Source organism: Varanus komodoensis, unplaced genomic scaffold, assembly GCF_004798865.1.
Source record: "Varanus komodoensis strain SLA01 unplaced genomic scaffold, ASM479886v1 scaffold24, whole genome shotgun sequence".
NCBI classification, from domain to species: Eukaryota; Metazoa; Chordata; class Lepidosauria; order Squamata; family Varanidae; genus Varanus; species Varanus komodoensis.
The window spans coordinates 6229379-6249536 of record NW_025335641.1 but is presented as its reverse complement, the minus strand read 5'-3'; positions in this window follow the sequence as shown (position 1 = coordinate 6249536).

Here is a 20158-nt window from a genome sequence, read left to right as displayed (position 1 = left end):
GTGTTGGTGATGACCTATAAAGCCCTAAATGGCTTGGGTCCTGGTTACCTGAAGGAGCGCTTACATCCATATATGCCTGCCCGCCCGCCCCTTGAGATCTGCGGGAGAGGCCCTTCTCCGGGAACCCTCCGTGAAAGAAATTAGGAGGGTAGGTACTTGGAGGAGGGCTTTCTCTGTGGTGGCGCCCAATCTATGGAATGCGCTCCCCAGAGAGGTCCGCCTGGCACCGTTGTTATTTGTTTTTCGGCGCCAAGCGAAGACCTTTTTATTTAAACGTCATTTTAATTGTTAATATTACTTGCTTATTTTATCTGGCCAGGGCGACTTATTTTATATTGTTAATTTGTTATGTATTATATTTTAATTTTATGTTGTGAGTCGCCCCGAGGCTTCGGCGAATGGGGCGGCATAGAAATGTTTTAAATAAATAAATAAATAAATAAATAAATAAATAAATAAATAAATACTTCTCCTGGTGGGTAAAAGCTTGAACTAGATTATTGATACAGTATGTGCACAGCTGCCAGCATTTGGCAATTCTGCTTGAGGATTGTGAGAAGGAGTGTCCACTCTTCCAAATTTGCCACTACGCCACTGCTTAGAATGTATATGCGAGTCCTTCACGGACATGATCACTGCAGTCCTTTCAACCCTCTTGTACGGTAAGTCGTTGCAGGATGGGCTGAGAGTGAGAGTTGCTCGTTTAAGGTGATCTAACTTAGGAGTAAAGGCAATATCTGAACTGGTGACTTTCTTTGTCCCTCAACAACTATCACACCAAAGTTTTGACTTACGTGCTTGACAGGCCCACCACACGGGGAGCATAGCTCAGGCCTGGCATGAACTACTGGCATGTGACATCCTTGGGGCATGTATGGGAGGCTGGCTAAGGTATGGAGCTGGCTCCTATTGGAGGTCCCTTGGGTGAGATACCCTCCATGGCCCTTTCTCTTTGTGAGGCTGCCTTCTTCCCTTGTCGCTAGTTTTTCTTGCTCCTCAACTTTTTTCCTCATTATTGCTACCACCTGCTGGCTGGCTAGGCAGCCAGCCAGTGGACACAGTCCCTTTCTCCATGCCTCTCCCAGCACAGAAAAAGATAAAGTGGATGGAGATGGAACAATGCTGTCCACTCACATCATTTGGCCTGGGAGACTGGATTGCCACCCATTTCTGGTTCTTCACCCCTGTGCTGTTTCTTCCGGGTTGCTCAAGACATTCCACTTTGGATGTCACTTCTATTGTTACATCTGTGCCGGGAGGACTAATTCCTAATGCATATTGATCTATAGTACTGGATACTCATCACTGAAATTTTCTCATGTTCAGCAGGAAGGATTCTTTTAATGGCAAAGCAGCCAAGAATGCCTCCATGTGTGTTCTGAGCAGACAAATGCTGCAGACGTGGGGCTATCAGAAGAATTACAACCCTCGGCATTTTGTTATTTGTTACCAGTGACTCGCAGCTCAGGCACGTACTGTCTCTACTGAGAAGTAAGTATTGAGGCCAAGCAATATGGTATTAATATTCTGTCTTTGGCAGAGCCTGCTCTGACAGAGTGGTCTTTGGTGGGCTCAGTTCTATACACGAGCCTTCCTGGTGGGATTTCATTGAACTGGCAGCTGCAGCACTCCAGTCGGTACCCGATGGTGGACCACCATTTTAACTCCCATAATGCCTCACAGTGACACTAACTGAGAGATATTTATATGGTTCCTTGCTACCTGGCACCAACCACAGAGTCTACAGCTGGTGTCAGCAGGGTGTTCTGCCAGGGCAAACAGATCAGGTCGCTGCCTAAGCACAGGCTAAGGTAGGCTTGGTTGGGCACCGAGGGTCTACATGCCAGCAGGCAATACCACTGGCAAGGGATGCCTGGAGTTGCTCCTCCTCTTCATAATTTCAGCTTCTTGTCCTAGCCCAGACAATGGTCATGTGGAGGAGGAAGAGGAGATCCCAGTGCCGGTTTGTTCACTGGCAGGCAGACAGGATCATTCCTTGATCATCGCAGACTGCAGGACGTGGAATAACAGACTCATGTTACAGGAAGCCAGATTTTGGCTAGAGATCAGGAAGAATTTCCTGACTGTTAGAGCAGTACAACAATGGAACCAATTGCCTAGGGAGGTTGTGGGCTTTCCTACACTGGAGGCATTTGAGATACAACTGGACAGCTTCCATTGCCACATCCTGCCCACCGCAGATCAGCACAGGGGCTAGCTGCACCCTCCTCTCCATGTTGTCCACCTTGACCTCAACTGGAACCAAGCAGGAGGATTGAGAGATGAAGAGGAGCTGGCCAGGAACAGAGAACTGTGCTGCACTGCGACCTCCTCCTGAGTGGAGCCTTGGAGATTGAGCCTTTTTCTTGTGGATGCTGCTAAGAGCAGAGGCCTTGGGCAGTGGCTGAAGGGTGTATGCCAAAGCGTGTATGCCAAGGGCACTGCCTGTTTGGCGTGCATTTGATGCCTGTTGGGGGGCCATTTGGGCTTACCTTTGGACCTTCTGAAGAGCAGTGCCGTTTCAGCTGCCCCCATTGCTTGTTATAATGGGGTCCCCCTCAACAAGGGTAGTGGGAGTGCTGCTGCTGGGGAGAGGCGGAAGGCGAATGATCGCCATCCCTGTTGGAGTCATGGTGCAGAATGATGCCGAAGGCAGGATCGCGCTGGCTGCGCCTTTTCAGCCAGCTATGCTGGTTTGGACACTGGGTTTTGTTTCATTTTTGTTTTGTCTCTGGGGGCTTATAGTTGTATCTTATTATTGCTTTATATAATGTATTAATTATACTATTGTATTAAGTATTCCTGTTTTGATTTCTGTATTTTATAATTAATATTGTGTTTTGTATTTTTGTTTCAATTATAGTACTGTATTTTGCAATTAAATTTGTATCATTTCTGTTTTATTGTAAGCTGCCCAGAGAGCCCTATGGGCTATGGGGCAGTATACAAATGTTATCATCATCATCATCATCACCATCATCATTATAATCATCCTCAACATCTGGGAGGGACGGTTTTACTTGGAGTCCTGCACTGAGCAGGAGGCTGGAGCGAGGTTGCAGTAGGACCCACTGGACTATTCTATAAAACATTAATGCAAAAACATTTAATTATAACTGATTGTAAGGTTGCCTAATTTCTCTATAAAATGTTCCAAGTATTTGTTTCACAGAGAATTCACATTCTCCAATAGAATTGGTTGCTTCCAGGTGTTAGGGTTTTTGTTTTGCAAAGGAATTATGGGTGCAGTTCTACGGGTTGTGCACTTGATGACTGTAAGCTCAGATGTTTCTGCACATCCCATGCAGGATAGGAAGAGCAGTGGCAGAGACCTCCCTTCTGTTATTCCAACCTGCTTTTTTTGCCCATTTAGCAATAGTAACTAGTGAGGGAAGGGAAGGCGGCTGGAAGAAAGGAGACTGAAGAGGCCTCAGAATAGTCCAGATCCTGACCTCTGCAGTATCCTCTGTTCCCAGCAAACAATGCTGTTGCACTCTTCTCTGAGATCATTTTTGGAACCTGAGCTGGAAGAGCAAGTTCAGACCTCCAGTTGCCCCTCCCAAGGTCAGAATTCAGTCTTTGTCCTTGGACCAGGAATCTGAACAATGCCGCAGCCCTTCAGACACTGTCTAGGGGCCATTGAATTGCTCCCTAAAGAATCCTACCAGCAAGCCCTGTGACATGCTGTTGCACACGTTTTGATAATTAAAAAAAACTAATTTAATTTACTTTGATAATTTAAAAAAACCTGATAGTGAAGAAGCAGTTTAGCCTGCTTCTGCAACAGTGTCTACAAAGCTGGTAGCAAACGTATCCTGAAGGGAAGAGGCCTTGTGATATGTCTCAATAGGCCAATATAATTGCAGCAAATGTCAACCTCTTCTTTCAGGTGACCTAGCCGTTCCTCTGTTCTGTTCCTTTGAAAAAGGTTGGGTTTTGGCAGGTGTCCAAAGAAATCAAGGAAGCACATGCTGTTCTGGCAGGACTTGAGGCAAATGTGGAAGGTCCCAATCAGCAGGATGAGCAGGAAGCGCTCCAAACACAACAGACCCAGCATAGCACATTTTGAAGTGAGTGAAGTGACTTGCATGGCCATCTAAACATGGGGAGACTGGGGCATCATCACTAAATTCAAGCTCTGAAATTACATAATGCACCACTGATCATTGGTTAACAATTTGATGACAATGTCATGTGGAGGCTTTATAAAAAGTGAGAGAACAATGAGCAAATGGTGGATGCACCCACGGTTAGCTGTCCGCACAAGCTGAGGTGAGGATCTGCAGGTAAGATGCTCCTTCTACTGCATGAACTGCACATATTGCATGTGCTTCTTTTGCAACAAAGCTTTGTTGAACCTTGTGTCATATTAAATACAGAGAATGCTGAGGAGAGAGGCTTGGATTGTGGAGCCCATAGCAAAGCTGTTTTCCAATGAGATGGCCTGAAGACAATCCTCTGCAGGTCCCCCATGGACATGGGCAGGGTAATAGCTTGGTGGTGGGGCAGAAGGTCTTGGCTCCCATTCAGGCTTCTTAGGGCAAAGAAGCAACCCTTCCTTGCAATCCTTGACTGCAGTACCTGTCAGTATAGACCCTGGGGTGGCCAACATAGAGCACATGGGCACCAGTCTGCCCCTAGGCACTTTTCTTGGCACTCACCAAGAAGACTGACCCCCCCCCCACACATTTTTTAACATTTTTTTTTTTACCAGCAGCAAACTGAAGGCCTGCAGGCACTGCCATCTTTATTACCCACAAATGTTTATGGGCCGCATGGGCCCTTTAGGCATGAAGATGGTAGGTGGCTACAGGCTGGTATTTGTGCCTGTGACGTGTCCAGCCACTCGGAAAAGGAAGGGAAAAGAAAGAAGAGAAAAGGGCTCCTGTGTGGGTGTGTATAAGCAGAATAGAAGAGGAATGAGTCAGCTGGCAGGAGGGTGGAGAGGAAAAGAAGTTTGCTTTCAAGTTTCTGTTGGAACTGAAAACTGCAGATTCAAAGGACTGACGGGTGTATTGAGGCTTGGATCATGCAGCTACATTGTACTCAGACTTTGAACTGGGTTGTCTGTTGTGATCAGCCATGCTTCCCATGGCAGCAGTGGTAAAGAGGCAAATTTAGAAGTGTGTGTGTGTTTGGGATCCCTTCCTGATAGTCACACCTCAGAGTTGCACACCCCCAAGCCACACCTGCTTCCAAGATTTTGCAACCTGTGATTATATTCTTTAAAGGAGCTTTGACATTTTGTTTGAATTTAGGATGAGTAATGAATGCAAGATGAGGGTATCTTTTTTTGCGGTGAAACAATGACAGCTTCTAGAAGTTATTTCTTATTATCTTATTTATTATGAATGAATGATTTTTAAAATTACTTTCATACCCAGCCAAAAAGCTCCCAGAGTGGCTTATGTGGAATTAATAAGGCAGTTCCTGCCCACAGACTTACTATCTAAAAACATGACAGACAAGGGAAAGGGACAGGGCGGGAAGAGGAAAAAAGGAAACTCTGGCACTAATTACCCACCCTTAGAGAAACACATGTGGTCATATTTTCCCAAGAGCAGCAGTCCGGATTGACAATTGCTATTCAGTTTCCTTCAATTTCCATGGCCTCCGCAACCACTGACTTTGTGTGTCCATATATGTGGGAGATCCTTCGAGTCCAGAGTCCATTGTTTAAGGCTTTCAGTTTCCCAAATATCCAATAATCTTTTATTATGCTCTCATTGGATCTGCACTGAATCATACATAAAGTAGCCTAACTGAAGTAAGAGGAACTTAGGGTTATCAGAAGTCTCCTGAGGGGTGGTGGGAGAAGGACAGTGACTCTATCCTGCAATCCTCCTGAGGGCCCTCCACAATAAGTGGGAGCATGCTGACCTCTCCCCGCCAGGACCCCTCCACGACACCCTGACCTGGCAGCCATTTTGTGGTGGTACTGTGACATTTTCTCAAACTGTCAGGTATGCCTGCAGGCCCCAAAAGGTTGCCTACATTTGCTGTAGCCAAAGTTGGGCTATAGGCAATGGTCTAACTCTGTATAATGCAGCTTTTGATGTTGCTTCCTTTGTTCTTAATGTGAGCAAGACGTACTTCAGAGTAAACAGGCTTAGCTTTTTTGCATACTTCTAAATGCCAGTTTTGCTATGTGTGTTAAAACATGCAAATCATAGTCATTATCAATGGAAGGCTTCCACATGTGCAACCAAATGCTTCATAATCAACTTGCTTTTGCACGTTTCTCTGAAGCACCCGCTTCTGCCCTTGGAGTCAAATCTCCAAATTGGCCTATGGCTGCAAATCTCGTTTTTCTTCCAAAGAGCCCCCTCTTGCTCTGAAATAAATGTGTGAGCAATATGCTCTGATTCTTGGAAGCAACCATACCAAAATATTGCACATCCATCACAATGTGAATTATATAGATTTGTTTGTCCTTGATTGCAACACCATTTCAGTACAGAGAGCCCTATAATTAAAATGCAGAGAGATTTTGCTTGTTTGCTCCTACAGGTAGACTGGGCAAAACAATACAGCTGTTTTCCCTGAGCATCTGTGTAGGTTTCCCCATTTACCCTATAATTGGATGCAAAAAGGACCTATGCACTTAGCCAAATGTCATTCAGAGCTAGGCAAATCCCTCTACCTTCCTGCCAAATAACCTTTGTTATTAAAAGACCATGACTTCACAATCAATCTGTTCCATATGCCTTTTATTCTCCCAACATATTTCTGGAGTGGATTCCCCCCTCCCCTCTCCCAGTGTTTTATTTCAGTGAGCTGGGTTTCATTTCAGCAGATTGGGCAATCTCCACTTTTCATTCTATCATAATTGTTTTGTGAATTGTCTCAAATTCTCCAATGGATTTATGACAATCTTAAAATTGACAATGGCCCCTTAATTGCACAGGGCCATGTGAGTCACAAAACCCTTGCTTGACCGATTTTCTTTCCCCCCACTTGAGTTTGAGCAACCCTTAAAAAGAAAAGAAAAGGTTTGCAGTACTGAAATGCATATATATTAAGTTATTTTCTTCTTGTCCTTCCCACCCATGCCCCTCCTGACTGGGGAAACAATTAGAGGCTTTTTTACAGGCTGATGTGTTGCTAGACACTTTAAAAAAACCCAATATGATTTTTTTTTCATTCTGCTAAACTGCGGGATTGTTGCCTTCCGACAGCAGAAGGATATGCCAGCTGGACCATATATTAGGATTCAAAATTATAATTAGCTCACTTCTATGGAAATGCATTGCCCACAACTATATTACCTTTTTTTTTTTTTTTGGCCAAATCCTGGTCAGTTCCTGAATGGTGTGAATTGAATTTACATTGCAAAGGAAGTGCATTAAATACTGGAGATCACATAAATGAGCCTAGGGCTGCTAGCCTGAGTGTGTGTGTGTGTGTGTGTGTGTGTGTGTGAGAGAGAGAGAGAGAGAGAGAGAGAGAGAGAGAGAGAGAGAGAGAGAGATCTAACCCTCACAGGCTGTAACTCAGTTTCCCCTTTCTATCTGAACTGAACTGAGAGTTTCGTGTTTTCCCTGTGTGCGCGCATGCGTGCACACATATGAGTCATTGATATTTCATTTTTTGTTAGGATTTGCCTGGGCCTGTTTTGCCTGAATTGGGGGTATTATTTTATTTCGTCTCTTGGTTTTTCTTTCAGCTTCGCCATTTTTCTTTCCATGAAATGGAGTTTGCTCTGTGGGCAAATATACGCAATCTTACGTTTATGGTGCAGATCTCACCTCTGCATTTTTAGTGACTTACACCTCAGAGTCACCTGTTTGCCTTTTGTGAAAAAGGTATTGGAGCAGAAAACTGGGGTTCAAAGGAGTTGTTTGGTTGTATGGAGCTTGGCCCTCACCTCTGCCTTATATTTAGTTTCCTGTGTAACTTTTCTTTTAGCCTTGACAGTTTGCCTTCCAGGAAATGGATGCTTTGTGACTGGCCATGCCAACATGGGAGCCATCTTGTGAATGGGCAAGCCCCCCACATAGCAGCCATTTTGTGACATTGCCCATAACATACTAGCAGCATTAGAAATATGTCCACAGGCCCCAAAATTTTGAGGACCCCTGGATTAGAAGGAAAAAGAGTATTAAATCTCCTCTCCTTGTCCAGAAGAAGAGTTACATGAACCCAAAGGCATGTGACTCATGCACATAAGAACAAATGCTTTTCTTTTTTTGATCATTCAGAGCGAACAGGCCTGGCAGCAAGCACTAGCATAACTTCCCCTTCACTGCAGCTCTCTCCCCTAACCACTCTGCAATGAGTAACTTTGAAATTGTTTTTAATTTAATTTTTCAAAATGACCCTAATGTAGTATTGCTCCTAGGCAGAAAGAAAGAAAGGATGGTTGCCTTTAATTTACAAACATTGATGGTTCAAAGGGCTTAGACTTTCAAAGAGGTGTCTATACAGATTGTTTCAGAACAGCCAAATTTGTCATTCACAGTACATCCAGAACTATAGACATCTATTTCACATTGGCTATTCTATTTAGGGATGCACTATTTGCAAGATAACACTTTGGAAGAACAACCTTACCTTGCAAAATAGATGGTTTGAGATATTGCATGACTTCTGCTCGACACACAACCTTTTGCAATTGCCTGTGCTAACAGTTATTAAGGCTTAATATCAACATTCAGATCATAAGGACCATCTTATTCCATGTGAATTTATATCAATTTTGCACTGGCTATTAATTCATTTTCAGGGTCAATTTGAATTACTAAGAAGTCCTAAGGAGTATCTCAAAGTCTTCATTTGAACCTGCCTGAGGCTTCCGATCATCCCCTTGCTCAGTAGCCTGTCATTAGCTGTCAGGTGAGTACCAGGGAAAGGACCTTCCTGATAGTGCTTCCTCAGTCATCAGAGCATCTCCTAGGGCTCCCCAAGAGGCTCCCCCTCTTCTCATTTTTAGAAGAAGTCAAAGAAAAGCTTATTCTGGAAGCAGTTTATGAACAAGTCTGATGCTTTTATGGTTTTGTTGGTTCCTAATGCCACTGGATGCTTTCAATTTTGTATGAGATACACACACGCATGTGCATTCACACTCACTCACTCACTCTATCTTTACATATATATATGAAGAGAGAGAGAATTTGTATTTTAATATAAGGCGGAGTGATTTGTTTAAAAGATTGGATATATTCATTTAGATATATGCAGAAACAAATATTAAATCAGGACACATGGGAAGGATTGCTGGGATATGCATGTGAAGCCCTTTTAACACTTGGAAAACACTATATAAATGCTAGGTATTATTGCCCTTGTTTTATTCTTATTGATTCACAAACTTGTATTTGGGTTCAGCATACAAACGTAAACTTATCAGTTGGCACAGCTCTGGATTTGGGGGTCTATAACATGTGGTCAGTGATATTTGGCATAAGTGCCTGTTCGTTCTATCTCTTGCATGCTAATAAGTCATTTCCTTGATGCATGGCTTTTAATTTATGGTATTTTTTAAAAAAGTGTTTTGATTATCTGCTTAATTTCATTGCATCAAGTCTATTACAAACACATGGGCCAACTTTTGTTATCTCCGTGGATGGCAATGAAAAATGCAGGGATGAATCTGTCACCTCGATTTTAAATTTAGTGATTGGTTAGAACACTCTGTTTAAATCCAGTGTTGTTTTATCCTTGTGTCAGCATTTAATTCCATTTGCATATAAGCCTATTTCCCTTCTCTAAATTTAATTTGTTAGACTTTGGCCCTCAGCAACAGCAACTACAAAAAGTAATTGCATCTCAGTGTTGGGCATTGGTGCCAACACAGCATGTGCTATAAAAGAGGCCTCTCACACATTAAAAAAACGTAGCCATTAGTGTCGTTCTGCCTGGTAACAGGAATGTGATGGCATTAAAATGTGTGATTTGTTTGTACGGGCATGTGTTATACCTTATCACAGAGGGAAACGTCTTATTTAAGATCCTGTATGTGTTGAAATCAGGGTGAAACTGTCATCCGGATTATAGCAGCGATAGGCAGTCACTTGTTCCTCATTGATGAACATGGAGCACCACTGAGGGAAGACTGCAGCTGCCGTGAGTCCAACATCAGTTGCTAGTCTGGACATGGAGAAGGAGCTGGTCTCATCCATGCTCCCATGTGGCCAGCAGAGAAGCAAGACCCACTGGAGCAGGAGATCTCCTGGTAGGGCTGGGGAAGTTTCTTGTCTGAAACCCTGGAGAGCCACCACTGGACAGTCTAGACCCCTTGGTATCCTCCAAGTGTACTGGATTTCCACTCCCAAGATTCTTGCCCTTGGCCATGCTGGCTGCAACTGGAAGTTCAAAACCTCTGGAGGGTACCTGGGTGGGGATGGCTGGTGTGCCCAGTATCAAACTTGGTATAAATACATACATACATACATACATACATACATTCCTGCCAACCTTGCAGTTCGAAAGCATACAAATGCAAGTAGATATAAAGGTACCTCCGGTGGGAAGGTAACAGCGTTCCGTGCACCTCGGTGTTTAGTCATGCTGGTTACATGACCATGGAGACCGTCTGTGGACAAATGCTGGCTCCCTCAGCTGGGAAACAGATGAGCAGTGCCTCCAAGAGTCAGACATGACTGGACTTTAATGTCATGGGGAGACCTTTACCTTTTTACATACGTACATACACACATACTTAAGACAACTTTCTGCATTTTTAAGAAGTAACTCATATTAAGCTACAGAGAAGCAGTTTGCATCTCCAGAACTTCAGATCTCTGTGCCAGGACCACAAGGACAGCCTGTTTTGAGCCTAACTTGATTTAACCCTCCCAGGGAATTTTGACTATGGGTAGTATAGAAATGGAATGAATGGATGGATGACAACCTCTTTGAGAGAAGTGTATCTGACATCTCTTACTTATCCATGTCTCCTCATCAGAACAGGGTATGCACCAGAGGGGAGGTAGGGGATATGTGATAGAGTGCTCAGACTCTGACTCATGGATAGCTCTGTTAAAGATCTTCATTCCTGGAGAGAATGGTGGAACCTGGGAAGGGTAATTATGGCCTGAAGCAGTGTTGTGATAAAGCTCTGTAGGATCTGTCCCTCTAGTGTTCATGGACCTCCTCTTGTGCTTGGCCTGGTCTTAGAAAGCAAGACAAGGCAAGAGAAAATCCATGAGCACTTGTGGAATGAAGGTTGTACAACTGGCAACCCTTTTCCATGTCATGTGCAGCAGCACAAACAAAGGCAGCACAAACAGGACATGCTTGCACATTGGTTGTGTGGAGCTTAATTCTTGGTGGGCACCAGTGAATGTTGAATGTTGAACCCCAGGAACTCAGGCTTATGTACATGACAAGCCACACCAGAATCTGGGGAGTTGAGCTCAGAACAGATTCCTCCACATCCTTAGCTTGAAGTAATAAAGGACCTTAGCTTGGCTCTGATGGAGCATCTTGATTGCACACAAGGACCTGGAGGGGCCATATGTACTCTGTCTAGTTCAGATATGGTTTAAAGATAAGGAACCACTGGAAGTTGTCCATTAATAGCAGCCGAACAGCACACTGAACAAGTAGGCATACAAGTCGTTGAGTCACAGTGTTCTACACTATGATGAGATAAACTGTATTTCCATTTAAACTACAATATCAGTTTTCAGTGTGCACCTATGTGTATAAATTAGAATACGCAAATATTTTGCAAAATGGTGTCCCTTTTTGCAAACAGATGACACATTTCTTTGTAAGCAGGTGTGATTCAGAAGCGGCCACCCTTTCAGTCTTGAGCCTCACCCTCCAGATCCTACCATGCCTCACCCCTAGAATGTGGCAGACTGAAACTGTCCATCTGATCAACCCCAGTTCACTCCAGCCCTGCAGACGTCCTCCTTCCCTGATCGGCTGTGGATTCTGCACTCCTGGAGACAGGATGGCAGTTGACCATGGAGGGCATCAGTTCTACAGTGGAATGGAAAGTCACCATGGAGGGCATCAGTTTTCTTTCCTTTACCTTTAACTGGGTTAAAGGGCCCAGCTGGGCCAGAATTACACATTAGGAAATACAAAAGGCTGACGCTGAAACATTAGTTTAGCTGTGGTCCACGTCTTCCATAATATATATTGTCCTGCATTACAATGCCATTACAATATGCATTTTCATGTCTGCCTCTGTGAAAATAATTCCTTTCAGTGACAAACCACAAAGGGTTGTTTTTCACACTGGTTCATTTTGGACTCCAGTAAACTGTTTTCAAACTGGGGTTTGGTGCAATGGAAAAATAGTCCAACTGTTTTTGCTCTGGCTTTGCTGCTCTCCCATCTGCTTCTCTCTGAGGAGCTTCCCCCATTACCTCCCTCCTTTCCACACTTCCTCCTGTGCCTCACCCTAGTTTGATACAGTTGTGCTCTGTTTCTTAGCTGAGCAAGCAGTTTTCATGTCGTTTTCCTTACATTTGGCAATGTTAAAAGTTTTAGCTTTACTCAGGAAAATCTCTCTAGGGCAGAGTCGGAACAAGATTATTTATTTATTTATTTCATGCAGAATCTCCAATGTCCTGTAGGAAGAAAATGCTTTCATTGTTAATTGCTTATGTGCTTACACTCCTTAGGAACATTTGCATTGCCTTCTGCAGAATCAGGCTCAAAGCAGTGCAGGTGGCCCTAAACTTTTATTTCAGACACTTCTGATATTGCAGCCTCTGGCATACCCAAAGCTCTGCTGGGTTCATCCCAGCAGTTCAGAAGTGCTGCAGAAACAGCATTTTCACCATGTTGGTCCTCCTGGGCCTTCTTTTTTTATTTATTTAACTGATTCCTTCTCACTGAAGTCAAAGGAGAGAAATTCATCCATACCAACTCTAGGGCTGGTGTACGTGGCAGGCTGGCTTGGAGGCATATCTGGGAGCCAGGAAGCTATGGATCTTCTCACACCCACAGCTGCTTCCAGAGCCCACACTGAAACATCCCTGCTATGGCTCCTTTTCTGCCTCTCTGATGTTGCAGGTCCAGTCTGAGAGGTAAGGGCCCATGGATGCTACTGTGGGAGCAAGGTAAGGCAGTGCTGGTGGGAGTTCCCTGGCCGACTCTGCTCCTGCACAGGTGGACCTTTCCCTCCACCTTCAGAAGCGGAGATTCCACCTCTCCAATGGTGGTCTCTAAATGACCATAGGATTGTAATAATAGTGCATCTTCTCCTTTTAATAATCTATTCAGGTCAAAGGAGAATCATGCTTCATTTCATGATTCTCCGGCTCTCATGAGAATTCTAAGATGGATAAATAGAAATCTGCAGACATCATATGTTTCAGATGAGATATATTAACATTTATAAAGATGTAGGCCTGTAATTGCTGGATCTCTTTGGCCTTGATGCTTGCTTGTTTTTGTCTCATGTATTGATTATAAGCAGGTGGCAGGGATGGCCATCTATCAAGTTTCCTTATGAATCTAGGCAGGCTGTGTGTCAGATGGCCCAGTCCTTCATGGTGAGCATGCAGCTGGTTCAGACCTCCGGGGCAACTCCCTTCGCCTGGCTCTCTGTTTCCTGGAAATCCATTTGCCTTCCTTGAATCCAGCCCAACTTGCTTGGCTACTCCGTCTTGCCATGAGACTTTAGGTTGCCCAGCAGGTCAGGTCCCTGGTAGGTTATTTTGCAAAATGAGTTAGAGGTGCTTGGGAATGTTGCAGAATTGTTTTGGAACCAGTATAAAGCCATGGCCCAGGGGCTGACCCCAAAGCCTGTTCTTGACAACAGCAATTCTCTAGTATTTTGCAAAGACTTTCCTTCCCTTGACTCTTCCCCCTCCCACCACATGTCAGACAAGGCTAACCCTCACATGACATTACTACAGATGGGCACATGGTGGTATTTACTTAAACCAGATGCTCTTTGTCTGGCTAATCTGGCTGAAAGCGGGTTATCCAAACCCAATCAGTTTTATGTATTTTTGAGGGTAATGGGTATACACAGATTTAAATAAAGAAGCTATTTTCGATGGATCGCAATTATGCCTCTACCTTCGGTGCTTCATCCTCCTTGTTATAAACCATTCTAAAACCCCATACCTGTTGTTGACTCAGTGGCACTCACTACATTGTGTACGCATGTTCTGTGTCTCAAACTAGATGAAAAAAATATTCTCCAGCAGATATTTTAATTTTTAATTTAGTGCAAAGTGTTGTGAGCCAGATGTTTGGTGACTGTTTAGAATATTCATGGATTCAGTTTTATCAGGCAGTCCTCAGGCAGGCTACCCAGAATTAATTGGCAGCACAAGCTCACAAATTTTGGTGGTGTTTGGAGGCAGGAGGACAGTGTGACGCCCCTGAAAACCGCAACACCCTGGGACTGTATGTATTTCATCAACACAAAGTAATCAGTCAGAAAAGTTTGGGCAGTAGTTCAAATACAATTTTAATTTCACAGTTAACCTGCATGTCTGCATTAGGCCATCTGGGTGGTATTTGACTTGAAATTATGCACATGTTTATAGATGGAAAGGAGTAAACCCCATCTTATTTATTTATTTATTTATTGGCCGAACAAATATAAAGACTAGATTTTCCTCTAGTACAGAGAGGTCCAGTGTTACCCCTAGGTGGCCGCCTAAGGCAACAGATCAACATGCTTTTGATTTGGAGTACATCTTTCCGCAGCTCTCTAATTTCAAACTGTTTAAAGAATGAATGAAAATGGAACTGAACTGCCACTGTTTGGTTCAACTTTCATTCAGTACAAAACAAATGCACACCTGTGCATATCAGCTTGCTGCAATACCAGAAGTCAATGACAGTGGATTTGAAATGAATGTTTGCTTTGTAGAGACACAAGTAGAAAATATTCAGAGTTTTAGATTTCTGAAACAAATTGTGAAAAATAATAATATCAATTTCTAGGGCACAATCTTGCGGCCTCCCAACATTGGTTGTGTGTGTGTGTGTGTGGCGGCGGGGGTGGGGTACATAGGATAGGGTGGCATCCCAGCTTTGACTTCAAAAATACCTTCCAAGGTTGAAGCTGAGACTCCAGCTGAACTTGGTCATCCTACATTTTTATTTATTTATTTATTCAATTTATATCCTGCCTTTTTCCTACAAAGGGCTCAAGGCAGCTTACATCATTCTCCTCCTCCATCTTATCCCCACAACAACAACCCTGTGAGGTAGGTTGGGCTGAGAGTCTGTGACTGGCCCAGAGTCACCCAGTTGGCTCCATGGCCGAGCGGGGACTAGAACCCAGATCCTCTGAGTCCCAGTCCCATGCTCTTAACCACGACACCACACTGTCTCTCTACATGATTTGAGAATGAGGGGATTATGGAAGCCAGCCTAGCCTCCGTGTTCCTGCCACCTTCCATTGGGTGTCCTTAATCATCTGAGTTTGGAGGGTTGCAGGAATCTACTTTGGATGGCTTCCGTAATGTTTTTGAACAGACTTCTTCAAAAACGCAGAATCAAATATGGAAAAAAACACAAATACAGATTTCAATTTCAATGTATTACAAGCATGAGATGGCAATAAATTAACAAAGACTATGACTATCTAGTACAGGGATCTCAAACTTGCTGCCCGCGGGCCAATTGCCAGGACAGGTGGGACATGGGGGAGGGGCCCTGGAGCCTTCAAAGCGCCGGCGGTGCCCAGGCCGGCCTCCGGGAGCCACTTGGGATGAGCGGCCCACCCCCACCGCGGTGGTGGAATACTTGATGCGGCCCAGCCTCACCCAGGCTCTACTTCCAGCGGCCCCCAGGTCAGTTGAGTTTGAGACCCCTGGTCTAGTATATTAATAATAATTTATATTCTGCCTTCCTTCCTCTTTCAAGGTGGTTTAAAAGGTTGTCCTCCTCTCCATTTTATTCGCACATTGACCACCTTATGAAGTAGGTTATGCCGAAAAGCAGTTACTGGCCCAAAGTCACCCAGCAGGCATCATGGCTAGGTGGGGACTAGATCCCAGAGCTCCTGCTTGCCCAGCCAGCACTACACTACCCGAGCTTTATACCTTGTTGGCACACTGACTATATAATACATGAATACACAGAAAGTGAGAAAAGTATATCTATCAACTCGGTGTGTCTGTGTGGGTGTTTCTGTGATAACTATAAAGCAAACCACTCAATGGAAATACGCTAAATTGCTTGAAGGTCCTCTTCTTTGTATCTCCATTGAAAAAGAATTAATTTTAAAGTGGACTAAGATGTATCAACTATCAACAGCAGAAAATCTGGAGTGGATTTGACTTTCCAGTGTGGAATATCCATTTTCGTAGCCGAAGCTCCAAGTCTCGGTAACTCTGAGTCTTGCTGTAAGGATAGACTCCATCTACTAGGATATAGTCTAAGAAAACACATGCATTTGTACTGAAGAGTGCAGAAACATATCAATAACTCTGTGAATATCAAACCAAAGTGAAACAATTGAGGACAAGGCCAGATCATAGGAGTAAGAGCAGAGACTTAAGAGATCGGCACCTGCTGGATTGAAGCTTCTGAGATCAGAGCCTTCCCAGAATCCAGTGCTCTGCCAAATTCTTGCTTGTAGGGTGTGGGAAGTGATGGAGAGTATTTTTGCTTCTTTGTCTTCCTTACTTGCATTTCATGCTAGGCAGAGCTTTAAGCCACCTTGTTGCATTGGGGTGCTGGGAGCAGGTTCAGGAATGGACAGCCTGTGGGTCCAGCAGAACCACAGGACTTTCCTGCCCGTGTAGTGGCATGCCCTCTTTCTTTTCTCTCTGACCTGGTCCCTCAGAAGCTCACCTAAGGGACATAGTGTTGCTTCCTTCTGTAAGTCAAACCCCAAATCATACCTTGAATAACTAGGAACTTGTAACAAGCCCTTATTAAACACTCTCTGAGATGTCCAATAAAAAGTTATATATCCATAAATTAATCTGATACGTGTGTGTAAGTAGATTTGGTAGTATTATTAAGTTTTGCTTTATTGGTAAATGATTTCAAAGCTGAAGTGCTAGTATTAATCATTCTGGTTTAATAATAACCATGACCAGGGTATTAGTTTTCTCATTGCGCATACAGATTTCAGGTGTCTACCAAACTCACACCTAATGCCCAAGCTGCTCTGCTGACTATATTTAGTTGAATATTTCCTTTTCAGGTAATAGGAAAAGGGTATATTTTGAATTTTATTTTTCAAAAGTGTTTCAGTATCAGTCTCCTTGTAGAACTAATGTACTTGTTCGAGTGGCTCTCTGTGATGCGGCAAGTTCTTGCTTCACCAGTGTAAACTAATTAGCACAACAGCCAACATACATTTTGGCCTCTGCATGTTCAGTTGAAGGTCTGAGCACAGGCAGCATACATACAAATGTACACACAATGGTTCTGTCCTGTCACACAAGTGTTTTTGTGCATAATTTGTATGCATGCAGGATTTTTTTTTGGACATTTTCTTGAGTGCATAAAGATTTCAAATGCTAATTTTCATTTCTATTAAGCATATCATGAGCTAACATCAAATAGATGTTACACATACAAATATAACATGACTGCCAAATATTAATAGGCATACATAGCAACCATACCAATTACTTTCCACTTTGATAACAACCGAAACATCTATGTCTAACTTATATTGCACCCCCGTCTACCCACAAATATCCATCTTACAGAATAATCCTGTAGCCCTCTAGATAGAATCTAGGATTCCCAACTGTGGATCCCCCCATCACAGTTGGAGCAGAAAGGGGCCTAAGGGATGTTCTGGCCGATGGGGAGGGGACGAGATGGGCACCACCAAGCCATGACATTTTCTAGTGGCCACACAGCCTCCTTCCTGCCCCCTCAGGAACAATCGAGTAGGACAGCTACAGCTAGCCATCAAGCTCCTTTGTAGTGTGGGAAGAGTGCAGAAGTACCCTTCAAGCCCACACTTTTCAGGCTCTGCATAGGAGGCCTGTAATGCTTTAAGCGTGAAGTGTTACAATTCAAAGTGCTGGTTATGACATATAAAGCCATAGATAGCCTGGGTCCAGGCTGTCTGAAAGGCCATATTCTCCCTGATGTTCCTGTTGGTACTCTACAATCTTCTCTTGGTGCTATCTCCTTCACAGGCATGCTTGGTAGGGATGCAGGAGATGACCTGCTCAAGGCTCTGGGTCTCCCTTTCCAGGGAAGCTATATTGGCACTCTCCCTCTTATGCATTTGGAGACAGGTAAAAACCTTTTCTGTTCCAGCAAGCAACTGGGCCTGTGAGATTGCATTGGACTGGAATCATAGATTCATAGAATCATAGTAGAGCTGAAAGGGGCCAAGAAGGTCACCATTTCTAATCCTCTGCTCAATGCAGGTTTCCAAGTTAAAGCATCCCTCTCAGATGGCTGTCTAGCTGCATCTCAATTGCCTCTAGTGTGGGAGAGCCCACTGCCTCCCTAGGTCATGGGTTCCACTGTTGTACTGCTCTAACAGTCTGGAAATATTTCTTGATATCCACCTGGAATCTTCCTTCCTGTAACATGAGCCCATTATTCTGTGTTCTGCACTCTGGGATGACTGAGAAGGGATCCTGCCCTTTCCTTCATGTTATAACTTGTGTTGTGTCTATATTGTCTGCATTGTTTTTATTATTTTAAATTTGGTATTTTATATATTTAGCTGATTAAATTAATTTCATTTTGACCTTCTATTTATGTTTTAACTGTATAAGTTTTTAATGTTTTAAGCTGCCATTTTTGGGAATAGCTGCCAGTATTGGGAACAGGTAGAATGATGATGATGATGATGATGATGATGATGATGTGACAAATAGTCCTTTAAATAAGTCACTGCAGATTATGCAGCTGGAGAGATCATTTGTGTGCACAACTCATTTGCATGCACTTCTGTTTGGATAATTAGTTGAATGCATACAGATTGAATTTGGGTAGCAGGTTCAATACCGTACATCCCTTCACTTGTTCAACAACTGCATGAAGAGGACACAGGCCACTTTCTTTTGGTAACTATTGGAGGGAGTGCCATAAATAAATTAATCCTCCGCATTTCCTGGAAATTTATTTCCGTGAATTCTCTAGGATTTACAGCCCATTCCTGAGTACTCTATATTCAGAAAGTTTTCTCTGTCCTTCTTTAGCAGACTTGCTAAAACAAAACAAAATGGACCAAAAAAATATCTACCCCTGACACAGCATCTTGATTAAAAATATGTTTTTAATTAGAAAATCAGGAAAGCAAACAACAAGGAAGTCTGTCTGCTGATGTTATGTTTTGGCATATTTTAAACCCAGTTCTATAATCCCTTCTGGTCCATTTGAAAAATAAAGTGTATGGAAGTCTTATTGTTCCCAATCTAGGGAAATTCCTGATAGACCCTGTAATTCCTGAAGTAGGGTTCCCTCCATGAAGGAATCATTTGGATCTGGTGCTAGTTGCAGTAGCAGTTGAAGCACTAAACTCTGAATAGGTTGGCTGCAAATGTCTTGCTCTCTATCTATAAGCATGGTGATCAGATGTCATCTTAATTGTTCCTTGTGAAGTTGTCATGCCCTAATATAAGAGAAAGAGTTAGGGTGCTTCCAGAGCTGTTCCTGGTGCTAGCAATCAAAAACTATTATTCAGCTCTCCAGTCTTTTCCACCTGAACAGATTCTTTTTTCCGGTAAGGAAAAAGTGATACAAGAGGCAGAGGGAAAATAGAAGGGTTACAAATAGAAGATGACATCATCTGGGCCCCCCATAAAATTCTATGAAGGAAGCAGGGTGATTGCAGGATAAAAGCATTGCCTGGCAACATGCCTTTGTTCAGAAAGGCCAGCCAATGGAATATAACAACCTACAGAGGAAAAGGTTGGAATAGTGGCTTGAAATTGCTGTGAAAAGCAATGAACAAGCCCATTACAATTGCAATTCTTGTGGTACGTTAAGCTGTGGTAGGCCATAACTCATGATTACTATGAATTATATTTGTTATTATATTGTCTTAATGCCAGAAACATGAGTTAATAGTTGGCTTAAATTAGGGATAATAATGGCTGACCTTTCATACTTGGTTTAATGATTTTGAACTTACAAAGAGGCTGTTGTTTCTGTTTGAAAAATGCATCTCCTTGTGCATCCGTGAAGTCACAATTTCCACTGGTGTGGTGGTTTAACTGCTCTTTACATTGGAGGTAACAGGCCTTGCTCATTCAGCCCCCTGTTAGCACAAGTCTACTTTGGCCAGGTTGAACAG